General features: G+C 47.8%; 1 protein-coding gene across 2 annotated transcripts in view; it reads left to right on the forward strand.

Annotated features, from left to right (window-relative positions):
* The window catches only part of SLC39A14 (solute carrier family 39 member 14), a 45,187-nt gene that overhangs the window by 14,864 nt on the left and 15,032 nt on the right, over positions 1-15,291 (forward strand). The window lies entirely within an intron of this gene.

The following is a 15,291-nucleotide window of genomic DNA, read 5'->3' on the forward strand; positions in this document are numbered from 1 at the left end:
AAATTAATACATCATTCAGCAGATATCCTTCGGGGGCTCTCCTGGTGCCAGGCACTCACTCCTCCAGGCTCAGGGAAGAAGATAGGCGTGAGTCTCCACCATTGTGGAGTTTACAGTCGGTAGGAGGAGATAGATAATAAATATGTAAAAAAAAAACAAAACAAAAGAAAGAAGACTCTGTAAAATAGTGATATATGGTAAGAAGAAAATAAAACAGGGTGTTGGGATTCTGAATGACTTGTGAGTAGGTTTTTTTTTTTTGGAAACCAGGCGGCCCTCCGCTTTGAGAAGGTGACCTGTGAGCTGAGACTTGATATGAAGATCTAGGGGGAAGGGCATTCTCAGCAGAGGGAACAGCAAGTGCAAAGGCCCTGAGGTCAGAATGCGCTTGGTGTGCTAAAGGAACAGAAAGAAGGCCAGGGTGGCTGGATCCTGGTGAGGTCAGTGGGGTTAGCAAGGGCCAGACCTCACAGTGACATATAGGCCAGGAAAAGTGGTTTAGATTTGATTCATTTGTTGTTTTGCTTGTTTGGCTGCGGCACACGAGATCTTAGTTCCCCAACCAGGGATCGAACCTGTGCCCCCTGTAGTGGAAGCTCAGAGTCTTAACCATGGACTGCCAGGGAGGTCCCAGATTTGATTCCACGTGTACTGAGAAGCCATCGTGGGTTCAAAGCAAAGGAAGTGCTGTGATCAGATTTGTACTTTAAAAGGATGACTCTCTCATTGAGCTGTACACTTAAGACTTGGACACTTCACGTGTATATATGTTACACTTAAAAAGAGAGAGAAGGGACTCAGACAGTTTGGGGGTGAGTGCTCAGTGGAAGCTGGAAGCCTGGTTAAGAGATTTTATTTTATTTTAGTATTTTTATTTCAACCAGCATTTCAACATTTCCTTCACTCAGATTTCCTGTCTTCAGATTCAGACAATCCTTCCAGTCATCTGGAGGAGAGGTCTTGAGGCATGAATTGGTCTTGTGAGTAGCACCCGAAAGGCAGTTATTGAAAACTTGTAATATGCACGCAGTGCTAATGTTGCTGTAGTTCATTCACTTTGTTTTATACTATTCCGGTGTGAAAGTGGTTAGTTTGTTTATCCACTCTCCTGCTGACGGGCTTTTGGGTTGCTTCCAAAGTTTTTGTTATTGTGAATAGTGCTGCCGCAAGAATTCTTGTATCTTTTTTTTTTTTTTTTCTCCGTTTGGGGCAGAAAGTCACCCCAACTAGAGGATGTCTGAGTTGCAAGCTAAAATCAAATACCCTTTCCAGGTGGCATTCTGATTGCCCCTTGGGGTTGCTGTTGGCAGGAGAGGGTAAGCCTTTAAGTCTGGTTAGAATGTTGATCCCTTTTTAATAGGCAAGCAGTTTTTTTGGGGGGGGAGGGGGAGGGCAAGTGGAAATACATCGTGTTGTTAAGGGAAGTCACCTATGGCACCATGTTGTCTAGAGACTGCTGCCTTGAGGGGTATTTTAACCTGAGAAAGGGGAGCTTGTCCATGTGGGTCTTTTGCTGTCCCTGATCTGTATCTGAGGATGATAGCCAGAAACGTGGTTGCCTTTGCTCTGGAATCCATCTGAGTGTGCTCTTGACAGCCCCTCTCTAGAGCTCTGGCCGGGCAGAGATGGAGAAGCAGAAGGGCAGAGTATCAGGGTCCTTATGCTGTCCTTAGCACCTTTGGCAAGAGGGAGCTTTGAGAAGACACTGTGCATTCCTGTCCTTGAGCCCTTGGCCCTAAATACTGCATCTCCAGTGCAGTGTATCCCAGCCATTCTGCACTCTCTGGAGAAGTGAAGGTATGTCTGTTTACGTATGCATTTGTATTTACATATTCGAGCCGCAAGTATTTATTTAGATCCTGCCAACTTCCTAGGATTGTTATGAAACAACCAAGAAAGTTAACTGAAAGTGTTAGGAGTCTCACTGTGAGACAGTACACCATTGAGACAGAGTGGTAGGATTGAGAGGAGGATGGGGTAGGACTTGTGCTGGGGAGGATTTGGGGTGGACCAGAGATGGTGCTTTTTCCTGCAGTTCATCCTTTTTTAAAAAAAAAACCCAGCACATCCAGGCCCTTCACACTTGTGGAGAGAGTGCTTGGAACACATTCAGACTACATTCAACTTTCTGACTGATGTCTCTACCATATGTTAATCAGCCTTTCCAGTCCTGGTCCTGTGGGCCATGTGGAGACAGGAGGGTGCAGGGGTGAAAGGGAGGAGGGTCAGGCGTCTCAGGTGGAGTCCAGGGTCCCGGCAAGAGAGTAGTGGCAGCTGAGGGTGAAAGATGATGGGAGCCTAGTTGGAGGGACCCTTGCCTGCCAGGCAGAGGGAATAAACTTTCCTGTTGGGTAGGGGAAGTGATGGAAGGTAGGTATTTTAGCATGATCCTCGGAGGGGACAGGGTGGCATGGAGCTGGCGTGAGTGACTAGTGCGGGTGGTGCGCTGCAGTACTTTCTCCTCCTGAATCCCAAGAAGAGGGGCGCTCCTGTCACGTGGTGAGGCCCATGCTGAGGAAGCAGAGGTTGAGGGAAGGCCTTTCACCTCAGTAATCCCATGATGACTGCCAGTGACCTTGGGCCAGGGAATGAACCATGTGGGAGGTTTGGGAAATGGGAGGGAAAATGGAGGAATTATGATTCAGGCATGTAATTACTCAATCTCTCTCTGTTTCTTGCCACCTTCCTGTCTCTGGTTTGGAAATATGGGCCTTTTTCCTCTTTTTCCCAATAACCCTCTTTCTCCTGAGAGTAGGGCTCGTTTATGACTCATGCTGGTAAATATAAGGCCCAAGACGCAGCCTGTGCCCTCCTACCCGGGCCCTGGCCACGTGCTCATGAGTAGTAACTCGGGGAAGGGGCCGCCACTGCACAGCAGTGCTCCTTGCCCTCTCTGGTGAAGAAATCTGGTAATCTAACCACCTTCCTCTGAGAATAGCGGTCCTCAGACCTCTGTGTGCATCGTGATCACCTGGAGAGCTTCCTGAAACACAGATTGCTGGACCCCATCTGGAGTATCTGAGTCAGCAGATTCGGGTGGGGCTGAGAATTTGTGTTTCCAAGGGGTTCCCAGGTGATGGTGATGCTGCTGGTGGGGACCACACTCTGAGAACTACTTTCCTGGAGAAATTATCACTCCCAATTCAGCATCTCAGCTGAAGAGATGGCACGGTCAGAATCTTTGAGGAGGAGTGGTGGCGGGGGGGCGCTTGTGCTGGCTTAAGGATGGGAGGGTTAAAAGGGGGAGATAGTGGTGCAGCAGGACATGGAGGGAGGGGGATGGGTGGGCTGGCGTCAGGGCAGGGAGAGTCTTTGCTGCAGGCAGAGCAGTGGTGCTGTCCTCCGGCCTGGCTTCTAGTAGAGAGAGGTTCCCTGCACCAGGAAAACCAGGTGTGCCTCTGCCTGCTGTAGCCCAGGGTCTTGTAAGGGGTCACTGTCTGGAAAGAGCCCACCTCCCTTCTCAGAGGACTCTTCTTAGCCATTTGGGGACTTCTTGTGAGAGGCCCTCGGTGGCACAGTCTGCCCACACAGTGTTGCTGCCCGGGAGTTGGAGTTGGCATTTATGAATAACCCTCCTGCTACAGCAAGAGAGTTGAGGTCTCAGCCTGATTGAGGAAATGATGACGGGGTGGAGGGCGGTCTTTTCCGACTCACTCTGATACTTGTGGTTAGCAGGACAGTGATGTGGCTTGTTTCTCTCCTGGTAACCGCTAAAGAAGAGCCTCTGCAGGTCTTTAATGGAAAACTGTGGGGCCAGCAGCCCCAAGGGGCAGGGAAGCACCCCAGGCTGGATCGAACCTGGGAAAAAGAAGCCTTGCTCTTTAGACCAGACTGGGTGCTGTGTTCTTCCACCTGGAACCCAGGGAACCTCCTACCTGGGCTCCTGGCTTCTGTTCTTGCCCACCTCCAGTCTGTTCTCCACACTGCAGCCAGACCAGTATACTAAAAACACAGATCTGGTGGTACCTCTGCTGAAAATGATCCCCACTGCCCTCCAGATGGGGTCTAGCCACCTTCGCGTGGCCTGTAGGCCTGTGCCTGCCCTGGCCCCTGCCACATCCTCTTGTGTACACCTGGGCTCTTAAGTTCTTAGATGCGGCATCTTGGCCGAGGCATTCCAAACGAAGCTGCATCTTTCTGGAACATTCTGCCCCATCCGCACCCTGTCACCTTCACCTGGCCCACTTTTACACGCCCTGGAGGTCTCAGCTAAAATAACGTCTCTTTCTGGAGGCCTCGCCTGACCCCTGACGCTAGACTTGACCGCCCTGCTGTGTTCTCTAAGCTTCCTGTGCTCCTCGTCGTGACCTATGGCGGACGGTTTGTTTGGCTTATTCCCCAGGCATCCACGCTGAGGCAACCCTGTGGTTTACTCTTGTTGTCCTGGTGTGTTTAGTAATAGCGCCTCCTTTCACTGGCAAGTGCGTTACTTTGGATAATAAATTATGGTCCAAGCTACTAAAAGTAGAGAATCAAAAAACGACACTTTCCAGACGTCCTTTCACTGGAATTCCCAATGTGACATGCATTCTGCCAATTAGCTACACTCCATCTCGTCTTAAATATGTAGATATCCTCTTCCTCAGGATGGACCCTGGGACATCCATTTGCTGGTGTGGATCAGGGCAGTTGCGGCATAATCCTGGAGCAGGCAGCTTCCTTGTGCCATAGCTTCCTGATGGTGGCGGCGGGCAGCAGCTCCTTGGCCGACTGGCTCTGCACTGTGATTTTGGGAGTAGCTCCTGGACACTCAGACTAGAGTCTGTTTTTTCAGCTCTTCCCATGATTCTCTGGGCCATTTAATATGTTACACAAAATCTCTGCTTAAATTGCCTAACTGAACCCGGATCAATACACAACCCTTGTCATCATTGTTCTTGTAAGTTGCTTGTTGAATTATTTGTTTTCCCTGCTCTGTGAGGGCAGGTTCTAGGCACTCCCTAGCATTATTCCCGGTATGAAACCAGTAGGCAATGAATATGTGTTGAATGAATGAACTCTTGGACTGAGTTTTTTAAAGTCCGGCAGGTGTAGCTAGCCTTTTGTTCAATGAATATAAACAAAATTGAAGGAATGGGAATTGTTTAGTCTAGGGTAATAAGTGGTCTGGCTATCTGACTTTGGGGAATGTCTGAAGGCCCCGGGGGCGGGGTGGGGAGCTGTGGTAGTGGGTGGGTTAGAATGTCTGTGGAAGGAGGCACTGAGCTACCTGTTCCTCATCAAGCTGTAGGGGCGATGCCAGCAGACATCAGTTAGATGGGAGGTTGGATTTGGCATCTTCCCGCAGAAATTCTCTGCTTCTCCCCACTCGTGTGCCCAGCACTGGTCCAGACACTATGCTATGGGGAAACATAAGGGGAGGACCCCCTTGCCTTCAAGGAACAAAAATCTGTCTGGAAGGCTCCCTGGGAGACCGGGTCATTAGGAGTCCAAAGTAGCTGGAGATGAGTGCTCAAAGGGTGGTCCCAGAAGGCTTCCTGGAAGAGGAGGTAATCCAAGAATAGGCAGGTTCAGGTCTAGGTGAGGGGATTGGCCTGAGAGCTTGGAGAACAAGGAACAGAAGGAACAGACCTAAGTACCCGCTGTGCTATGACCTTTAAGCTCTCTGTCTCGTTTATCAGAATGCCCCTGAGAGCCTGGACATTTCACAGCCTAATTGTGCTGGGGGCACATGGTAGGTTAGTGGCAGGCCCCAAGTTTGAACCCAAGCCTGCCCAACTCATCATGCTGTCTGATTTAGCCACTAGATCATACATTTTACTTATTTATTTGACCCTGAATAACAAGTTGGGAAGTTTTGCTTCAAATGGGTGACGTAAGTGGTGGATGTGAGTACCTTGTTTCCTAAGCCACATGCCAGGCCCCGTGGTCTGACAAACAGGAGTGGACTTAGAGGGACAATAGGTCAGAATTTTGCAATGGAGTGTCTGGGAAATGTTGATGGATGAATGAGAATAGAGGTGACTCTTGCCCTGGCCTCTGGTAGGGGGAGTCCTGCAGGCTCCTGCTTACGGAGCTTCCTGACTCGTTAGTTGGTTTTGGAAGGTTTCCTTGCTCTGGCAAGCCCAGGCTCCGCTGGGACGGTAGAGCCTGGCAGATGCACAACTCTCCCCTGCTGGTCCAGCCCTCAGGGCTCAGCATGTGGCTAAATCAGCCGTCCCAGCTGCCTGTGCTGGCTGCCCAGGGCCCTGACGCCGCTGGCCTCTGCCCTTCCCAACCTCCCTCCCACGGGCAGTGACTCGCACAATGGGGGCTCAGTAAATATTGGTCCATGAACGGCAGGCTAGTGGTTAAAATTTTGTTCTCTGCTTCTGGGTCACCACTCTTTTTTTTTTTTTTTTAAAGTTTTCCCATCCTGCCTCTCCCAGCGATGTGAGGTTCCATGGGGACAGTATAGTAAGTGGGTCACCAGTTCCAGGTACCCCCACTGCCTTCCTCCCTGCCAGCTCCCCTACGCTGTCAGTGGAAATCTCCCACCCTGGGTGGCCTTTGGCTGAGCCAAAGCCTGAGGCTAAGGTTCTGGGAGTGCGAGCTGGAAGAGGAGAGAGCACATCCTTGTAGGGTATGTGGGAGAGCAGTTAGGAGGGAGGGCCTAGCGAAGTAGGAGAAGAAATGGCCTGTTGAGCCCTGGGCCTGTTGGGCAAGGCCGAGGACTTGCTTTCAGGCCGTGATATTTGCACTGTACTTGGGAGGGAGTTTCATCTTGTCCGAGAGGAGAGTGGCCTCTTGGACAATGTTCATTTGGTGGGCAGGGAGGACCACAGGCTCGGTATTTTTTCTCAAAGCTTTTTGGACTCCAGAGAGCCTGTAGGGAGGGTATGTACTTGAGTACATGCTGCGAGACTATTGGTTTTCTCCCGGTGTCTATGGGGACTTACACAGAGAACTGTACTTTTGTTAGTTTGACCATGCGTGCTGGGAGCACACTAATTATTTATAGAACACTTGGCAGTCTGTGTAGTCACATTATTAATTTTACAGCTTCTAGGTTTTGTCCCATACTTAGAAAGTTCTCCCTAACTCCCTGATTATAAAAAAAATCACCCACCATCTTATATTGTTGTACCTACACAACCCACTGAGACACATCAATGATGCATTTAAAAAGGTTAAAAACAAAACAAAACAAAACACTCCAAATCCCACCACTCAGAAATAGTCATCACTAATATTAGGTGAACATTATTCCAGACAACATTCCAGACATGCTCACAGATAAAATGCATATAGAGAAATAGATATAAATACTCCAAAACGTGGGAGCACGTGACAAATTAGGAGATTGGGATAAACATATACATACTACTATATATAAAATAGATAACTAATAAAGACCTACTGTATAGCACAGGGAACTCTACTCAATATTCTGTAATAACGTATATGGGAAAAGAATCTGAAAAAGAATATATATATATATATATATATATATATATATATATATATATATATATAACTGATTCACTTTGCTGTACACCTGAAACTAATACAACATTGTAAATCAACTATACTTCAATAAAAATTAAAGAAAATACTCCTATAAAAAACTATGAAAACTTCCCTGAATGTAACCAAAGAAAAACTATAGTAAAATTAAAGGAATTATTAAACTATGAAGAAATGTGTCTTTCACAAGAGAGATGATTTCCTAAAAGACCCCAAAAAGGCTAAAAAAAAAAAGCTTGTGAGTAATATCTATAATTACTTGTTTCCATTTTAGATGGTATTTATTGACTCTGCCATGAAAAATGAGGACATTAGCTTTTTTTTCTTTATTTGGGTGCGTTGGGTCTTCGTTGTGGTGTGCGGGCTTCTCATTGCGGTGACTTCTCTTGCTGCGGAGCATGGGTTCTAGGTGCGCAGGCTTCAGTAGTTGCAGCACGCGGGCTCAATAGTTGTGGCACGCGGGCTTCGTTGCTCTGCGGCATGTGGGATCTTCCCGGACCAGGGCTCGAACCTGTGTCTCCTGCATTAGCAGGCGGATTCTTAACCACTGCACCACCAGGGAAGTCCCAGGACATTAGCATTTTCACATTTTTTTCTCATCTCCTTTCTTTCCATCTCTTGATTGTATTAATTATATTATTAAATTGTCCATGATTATAACATTTAGATTTTGTCCTATAACCGTAATCCCCATAGTTTTTAATTATTTCTTATTTGAAGGGTTTTAATGCTTACCCATGGTTTTTGCATTCCTGAGCCTTCATTTTATTTTTCTACTAATTAGCTGCATTTCATTATCATGTCATTTTCTTCCCCCCTAGAAAGGGGACTGAAGTCTCTGACTTATTTCATGCTTGAGAATTTCTGCCTGTTGTCTTTACCAATTTGTACGACATCACAGCTGGGAATAATATTCATTGGTTCATATTTTCTTTCTCTCAGGATTATGTAAACACTGTTGCATTTCTTCTGATGCTAAATGTTGCTATGGAGAAGATGACGGCAGTCTGAATTTTCTGCCACTTAAAAGAAGTTTTAGTACATTTCACAGTTTTTGGAAGAAAATATTATGGGACGGGGGAGTTACTTCTGGATTCCTGGAAAAGCCTTCTTTTTAAGTTCGGTAACTTCACTAGGCAGCATCCCAGTGTTGAGCCTTCTGCATGAAATTTTTGTGGAGTACAGTGTATTATTGCAATCATCAGATTCTGTTTTTCCTTTCATTTCAGGGAAATCATGTGTTTTTTTATCTTTGAACATATTTTTTATTCCGGTCTCAGGTTCTCTACTTCAGGAACATCAGTTATCCTGGCGTTGGTGTCATGTCGTCACTATGGGCTTTAATTTCTCTTTTCCGTCCGCATTCACTGTGCTTATCTCAAACCTTCTTTTGTCAGTATCTCTATTTGAAATTTCTGGCAGAATTCTGTTCTCCGTTCATTAGAATCTGTATATTAGTTCTTCAGTGATGTTTTGTTGGTCTTTTTTTGGTAAGCCTGCATCTCCTTTTGTCTTACAGCCCCACCTCTGAGCCCTGGTTTTATCGTGTGCATGTTCTAATTGAGTTATTCCACAGAGTGGGCAGTTTTGAGGGATTGCTGTCTCTGGAGTGATGTTTTCCTTTCCATCGACATCTTTGTCTCTGCGTGGTTGGCCTGCTGCTTCTCCTCGTCATATTCATGCTAGTGCTTTTTGGCTCTTTTGGCTCTAAAATAAGGCAGTGACTTTCTTCCCACCACCTTGAGGCTGGTTTGTCCCCAACCCCAGTGACAGCAGTGCCGAGTGCTGGGTATTTATGGCGTGTTCTCTGTAGCCTGAGTTGGGGGTGGAGGGGATGGATTGGGCCTGTGTTCTGGGACTTTGGTGGTGGCCCCGGTGGCGGCCCTGGACTGGGGAGGTGCTGTTGGAGGGGGAGGAGGACCCACTGGAATTGGACAGCTTCCCCAGTTCATTCAGCCTGCAGCCTTGCAGCCCTTATTTCCCTCAGAGGGAGTCAGCCCGTTGTTCTTGTTCCCCTGCCACCTGTTTCTTTGTTTCCCAGCACCTTTTCCCACTACTCCCCAGTGGAAGGGGAGGAAGCCTTGGCGGCAGTCTGCCTCTCTTCAGATCTGGGGCGGTTTAGTGAGAATCCTCCTGGGGCCGGGCCAGGGCTAGGAGACCAGCCACGTGTGGTACCTCCTGCATTCCTTTCCTTGCCTCTGGTTTGGAAGTTATTATATCAGATTATGTCTCTTTCCTTGTTTGCTTGCTGTGGGTGACTTTTTTTTTTTTGGCTTTTTACTATTTTTGTTTTTAACTCAAAAGTTAGTTATCAGTTGAAGGAAAAATGCTGCCATTTCAGTTCTCCATCTTAATTCAGAAATCTTTATTTTTATATAGTGTCTCAACATACCTTATCTTTCTTAGTACTCAAAGAAAGCTCTGTGGGTTTGTTTTCCTCTTTCCAATATAAGGAAGGCGACCTAGTGAGATCAGTGAGGTACAGATTGGACTTCTCCCACCAAACCCAGTGGTCCTTCTGTTGCCAGAGCTGCACTTTTCCTAGTTACCAGCACCCACAGCAGGGAAGACAAAGGCCAGAGTTTTTGAGTCCTCAGGGCCTCCACCTCCACCCTGAGGCCTGGCTTTGTCTTTGGTCTGCAAGTTTCGGGGATTTTTATACACGTCTCCTGAGGTGGGCTCTGGAAGGTGCCCCCTTGGCTCACCCAGACCATGTGTGTCTGTTTTACCCCTCACCGGTTAACCTTTCATGGGGAGTGTCCACTGGGGAGACATTCCTATTAGGCTGACGGGTCACAGCCTTAGAATGGGGAGGGGATGGGGACTGGAGGAAGACCAGTCTATCTGACAGTCTTCTGCAGCAATGAGCTGTGGGGAGAGAGCCCCCAGGGAGATGGCAGCCGCCTTGTGGTTGTTAGTTGGGTATGAGAGCACAGGCACCTCAGAGACCCCCTGCTGTCTGTCCCCAAGAGGAATATAAGAGAACTTGATGCCTCTTTTTACATCCTTTGGATTTCAAGTGGGGAGGAGACAGTTGAGGAGAAGGCTTAAGATGATTCACTAAGGCCAGTCAGTGGTGCAGCCAAGGACCTCGGGAGCCATCACTCATGTCACTGTAGCCTCTCCTTTTCCCCTGCCCCCTCACCTGCACCTCCTTATCCACCCATCTGACCCCCTGGTCATTCTTTAGTGTGGACCATCAGTCTTGTTTTTTGGTTTTTGGTTTTTTTTGGCTGCGTTGGGTCTTTGTTGCTGCACGCAGGCTTTCTGTAGTTGCAGCAAGCGGGGGCTACTCTTCCTTGCGGTGCGCAGGCTTCTCATTGCAGTGGCTTCTCTTGTTGTGGAGCACAGGCTCTAGGCATGCGGGCTTAAGTAGGTGTGGCATGTGGGCTCAGTAGTTGTGGCTCGCAGGCTCTAGAGCACAGGCTCAGTAGTTGTGGCGCACGGGCTTAGTTGCTCCGTGGCATGTGGGATCTTCCCGGACCAGGGCTCGAACCCATGTCCCCTGCATTGGCAGGCGGATTCTTAACCACTGTGCCACCAGGGAAGTCCTGGACCATCAGTCTTTTCTCAGTTTTAACTCAAGTGCTTTGCAGAAGCCCAATTCAGACTGCCCTTGCACACACGCCACGCCTTGGCCTGCCGCTGACTAGCATCGCAGCTGAAGAGTTCGAGTCTTCCAATTCACTGTGCTCCCACCTAGCCCGTGCTTTGAGGGGGCGCAGAGTAGGCATAGGGTGCTGCACAGAGAAGATAGGGTCCCAAACACATCCTTTGCCCATTTCCTGTGACTTACCAGTTGGCCTTGGAAACCGCTGTGCCTTAGCCATGTTTGTCTCTGGAGCATTAGATCTTACCTTCCGCGTTTCATTCCTCAGCCCAGAGGAATCTGAGAGGGAGAACGGTGGGCTGTCTGGCCAGCACGTGGTCAGGGAAGGGAGTGGGTGTTGGGAGGCCCAGCAGCTCCCAGGCCCCCCAGGTCTCCATTGCCTGTTCTGCTCACATCAATGTCCAGTCCCTGGACCAAGCATCACGGAAAGTCACTACTCTGTCCCCACGAAGAGAAGTAAATGTTTGCTCATCTCTGAGACAGTGGGTGGGCATGGAAAAAATGCAGCATGGTAAATATAAGAGTAAAGTTATGTCCACGGGACAGAAGTGCCGCTTCCAGGATGAGATATTTCTGAGCCGGGTGAAGGGACCACAGGCAGGTGGAATCTGATTTGGGAGCCTCCAAGGTAGGAAGGCACTTCTGAAGCTCCACAGAGGGTCCAGAGCCAAAGCATCTCCTGTCGACTCTCACCTCACCCTGCACCCGACCCCGTCCTGGGGAGGTTGGGTCTGGTGCCTTGAAGACAGACCTAAGGCACTAAAATAATTTACTTCTTGGAACCTGAGCCAGGTGAACAAAGGGGTGGAGAAGACTCCAGCTTCTCTTTAGTCGGGGAGCCTGGTCCTCTGAGCCAACAGCATACTCGAGCCTTTGTCTGTCTGCAGCTTGTTTTTTTTTTATTTTTATTATTATTATTTTTTTGCGGTACACAGGCCTCTCACTGCTGTGCCCTCTCCCGTTGCGGAGCACAGGCTCCGGACGCGCAGGCTCAGCGGCCATGGCTCACGGGCCCAGCTTCTCCGCGGCATGTGGGATCTTCCCGGACCGGGGCACGAACCCGTGTCCCCTGCATCAGCAGGTGGACTCTCAACCACTGTGCCACCAGGGAAGCCCTGCAGCTTGTTTTTAATGCCTGACCCCATGGGCTCTTCTTACTCCTCCTGGAAGGAAGGTGGTCTTGAGGGCGGCTGGCTCAGCTCCCCGACGGGAACGGCCCACCTGGGGCTGCCCATTTCCATGGACTTAATAGAACGGGCTTGGGCTTCCTCCTGCAGCTGGAGCTGGAGGCGAGGACCCCTGCCCAGCCTCACCATCCTGCTGCTCCGGAGCTGTATGTATCCTCTTCCTCTCTTCTTTCTTTCCTCCAAAGAATCTCTTATAAACTTCCTTTTTTTTCTAAGAATAACTTACATCTCCTTTGGAGCAGAAAGCTCCCCTTTCATGTCTGCCAAAAAGCCAGGGTCACTTGGATTTGAAGTGTCTTTAACGAGTCCAGGGTCCCTGGACCAGGACTCCTTACTGCCCTCCAGCTGTTTCTGCATTCTCCTCTGACTCTCCAGGGTGGGCATCCTGTCTGGAGTGCAGGCCAGGTGGGAGGGCTCCGCCCCACCCACTCCCAGGGGCCTCTGGGTCACTGAAGAGCAAACGCTGAGTCGATGCTTACCTTGACGTGAACGCCTGTCCGGGTACAGCTACAAGTACCCCAGGTGTCTCGGCCTTGAAGTGTTTTTGCGCGTCTCTTGTTTGTGAGTGTTCTGAAGTTGCTGCAGATGGATTTGATTGTTTGTTTTGTTGAAGTGATTCTGCAGAGGGAACCCTGTAACACAGCCTGTCTGTGTCACACACTTGGGGGGTTTCCTTCACAGGTCTTCAGGGCACCTTACGCCTGGATTTGGGGTGCTTGCGGGGACTGGTAGAAACTGGGGTAGATCTGCCCAGAGACACGCGGGCTTTGGTGGCTTCTGCATGGGACCTGGGGCATGTATGTGTGTTTCTCCACACAGAGGGGACAGTGGCTAAGAGTGCCCTGACTTTAGTGTCGTTCAGACCTGGCTTCAGTTCATGGAGAATTCGATCTCTGGTCTACTTGCTGGTTATGGACCACGTTCCCTGATCCCCAAACCCCAGTTTCCTCATCTGTTTTGTGGGGATAAATGTCCTGCCTTCTCTTAAAGGAATCAGTGAGTGTCAGGTGCTTCAGGTAAGGTCACACTGGGACTGCTAACTGCTGTCCTCATCTCTTTGCCCCCCCTTTCCTAAACCCATGCAGCCCTCCTCCCCTTTGTTTTAACAGTACAGCACACGCCTTAGACAAATCACAGTGTGGTCGGGTGGAGAACAGCTTTCTTTGTACAGTGGGGTTTAGCTGTTTTGGATAAGGTCCACCCTACTCACTATGTTAACTTTTGGGTCTTGGTGGAGACTTGAGAGCTTTTAGTTTCAAAGTAGCACTTGTACAGACTATCGTTTTTGCTGATGCCTAATCCATTCATTTGTGTGACTCAAAGTATATTCACTGAAGAGTGATGGTTTATGTTTCCAGATTCTGTGCGTGCCCCACATGTGGAACCTAAAGCCTGGAATGTCCCGGGTATGCTTGCGGTCGGGGACTTGTGCGATGTAGGCGTGGAGTAAAGTCGGCCACTGTGCTTCCATTGGCAGCTTAATATCTGAGAGGGAGTCAAAGTGGAGGAGCCCTGCCAATTATAAGTCTTACGATAATCATAGCCATGTTTTATCGAGCGCTTTCTTGAGTCTAGTCCCTTGCCAAAGCTCATGTCGTTAAATCTTCACAATAGTCCAGTGAGGCGGGTACAGATTTTATAGATGAGAAAACTGAGGTGTGGAGAGAGAGGCTACGTAACTTGGCCAAGGTCACTGCTGGGAAGCAGCAGTGTGGAAATTCAAGCCAGGTCTTCCTGACCCTAAAGGCCATGGTACGCTCTATCACCGCTCTGGGTGATTGTAGAATGTTGACTCTGGTTACATAACTTGCCCAAGATCACACAGCTGGTAAACGGCAGAGTCAGGATGCAGATAAGCCTGCTCTTAACCCCTTTGCTCTGGTTCCTCTGTCCCAAGCAAGGTCGGGGAGATGGAGTGATCCACGTGAGGCATCATGCCAGAGCCCCGGGTGCCCCGGGGAGGCATGGGAATAGCTACAGTGTCTGGGCTCCTAGGCCTGGATTAAATAGGAGGCTTATTTTCCCCTCCTGGTGTTTGTTTATTTCACAAGTTTAAATTATAACTATACTAAGGGAAATGATTAACAAAAGAAAAATCATCCATCCTGCTACTGGAAGGTTTCATTTTTTCTCTGTTCCTTCTCAGTTCTTAACTCTGATTACATAATTGTTCTGCTTCTTTATTTAACATTAAACTCACGATTCTCCTTTTTATAGCTGCATACTATTGCATGAAATTGATGTAATCCACTTGACCACAACACATCTTTCTGCCAATAGCCTTTTTATTTTTGGATTGCTTCTCTTAGTGTAAATTCTAGAAGTAGAGTTATTAAAGGATTTAAATACATTTATTATCATATAACTTTTCCAGAGTCATATTATGTATACAGCCCCCAGAAGTATGTTATTCTGTTGTTTAACCTCACTAACAATTTGGTTTTGTATCTTTTTTAAAAAATGTGTTTTGCTATTTTAATAAGTAGCAAAGTAGCACCCTCCATCTTTTAAATTTGTATTCTTAACAAGCCGGGGAGACTGAGTATTTTTCACGTTGGTTCCCTAATTTAGGTAGTATAGAAATAATCCTTTGGCATGTTTGATGGTGTATAATTTTTCCAGTCTGTTTTTTATCCCCCCTCTTTAAGTGGTGGTGTTCTTTTTTTTTTTTTTTTTTTAGATTTTCCTTTGGAGAATTTCAAACATATACAAAAGTAGAGAGAATAGTATCATGGATTCCCACCTACCCATCACTCAGTTCCAGCAATTATCAACTCATGCTCAGTCTTGTCTCATCTGTACTCTAATGCAAATATCCACTCCTTGGTTATTTTGAAGCAAATCCCAAGTAAGATATTTAATCCATGATGATTTCAGTATCTCTAAAAAGATAAGGACTTTAAACACCCATAGTTTTTCTGTACTTTTTTCTTTTCAAATTTGGTCAAACCTATTGAATTTGTTTTTTTATCTTCTGTTTCAAAAGAAGGATTTTTCTCAAAAGCTAGGCAGAGGCCTTATAGAAGGGGTGAAGGGTCAGTTTTGATA

This window comes from Grampus griseus (assembly GCF_964374135.1).
Source record: "Grampus griseus genome assembly, chromosome: 6".
Classification (NCBI taxonomy): Eukaryota; Metazoa; Chordata; class Mammalia; order Artiodactyla; family Delphinidae; genus Grampus; species Grampus griseus.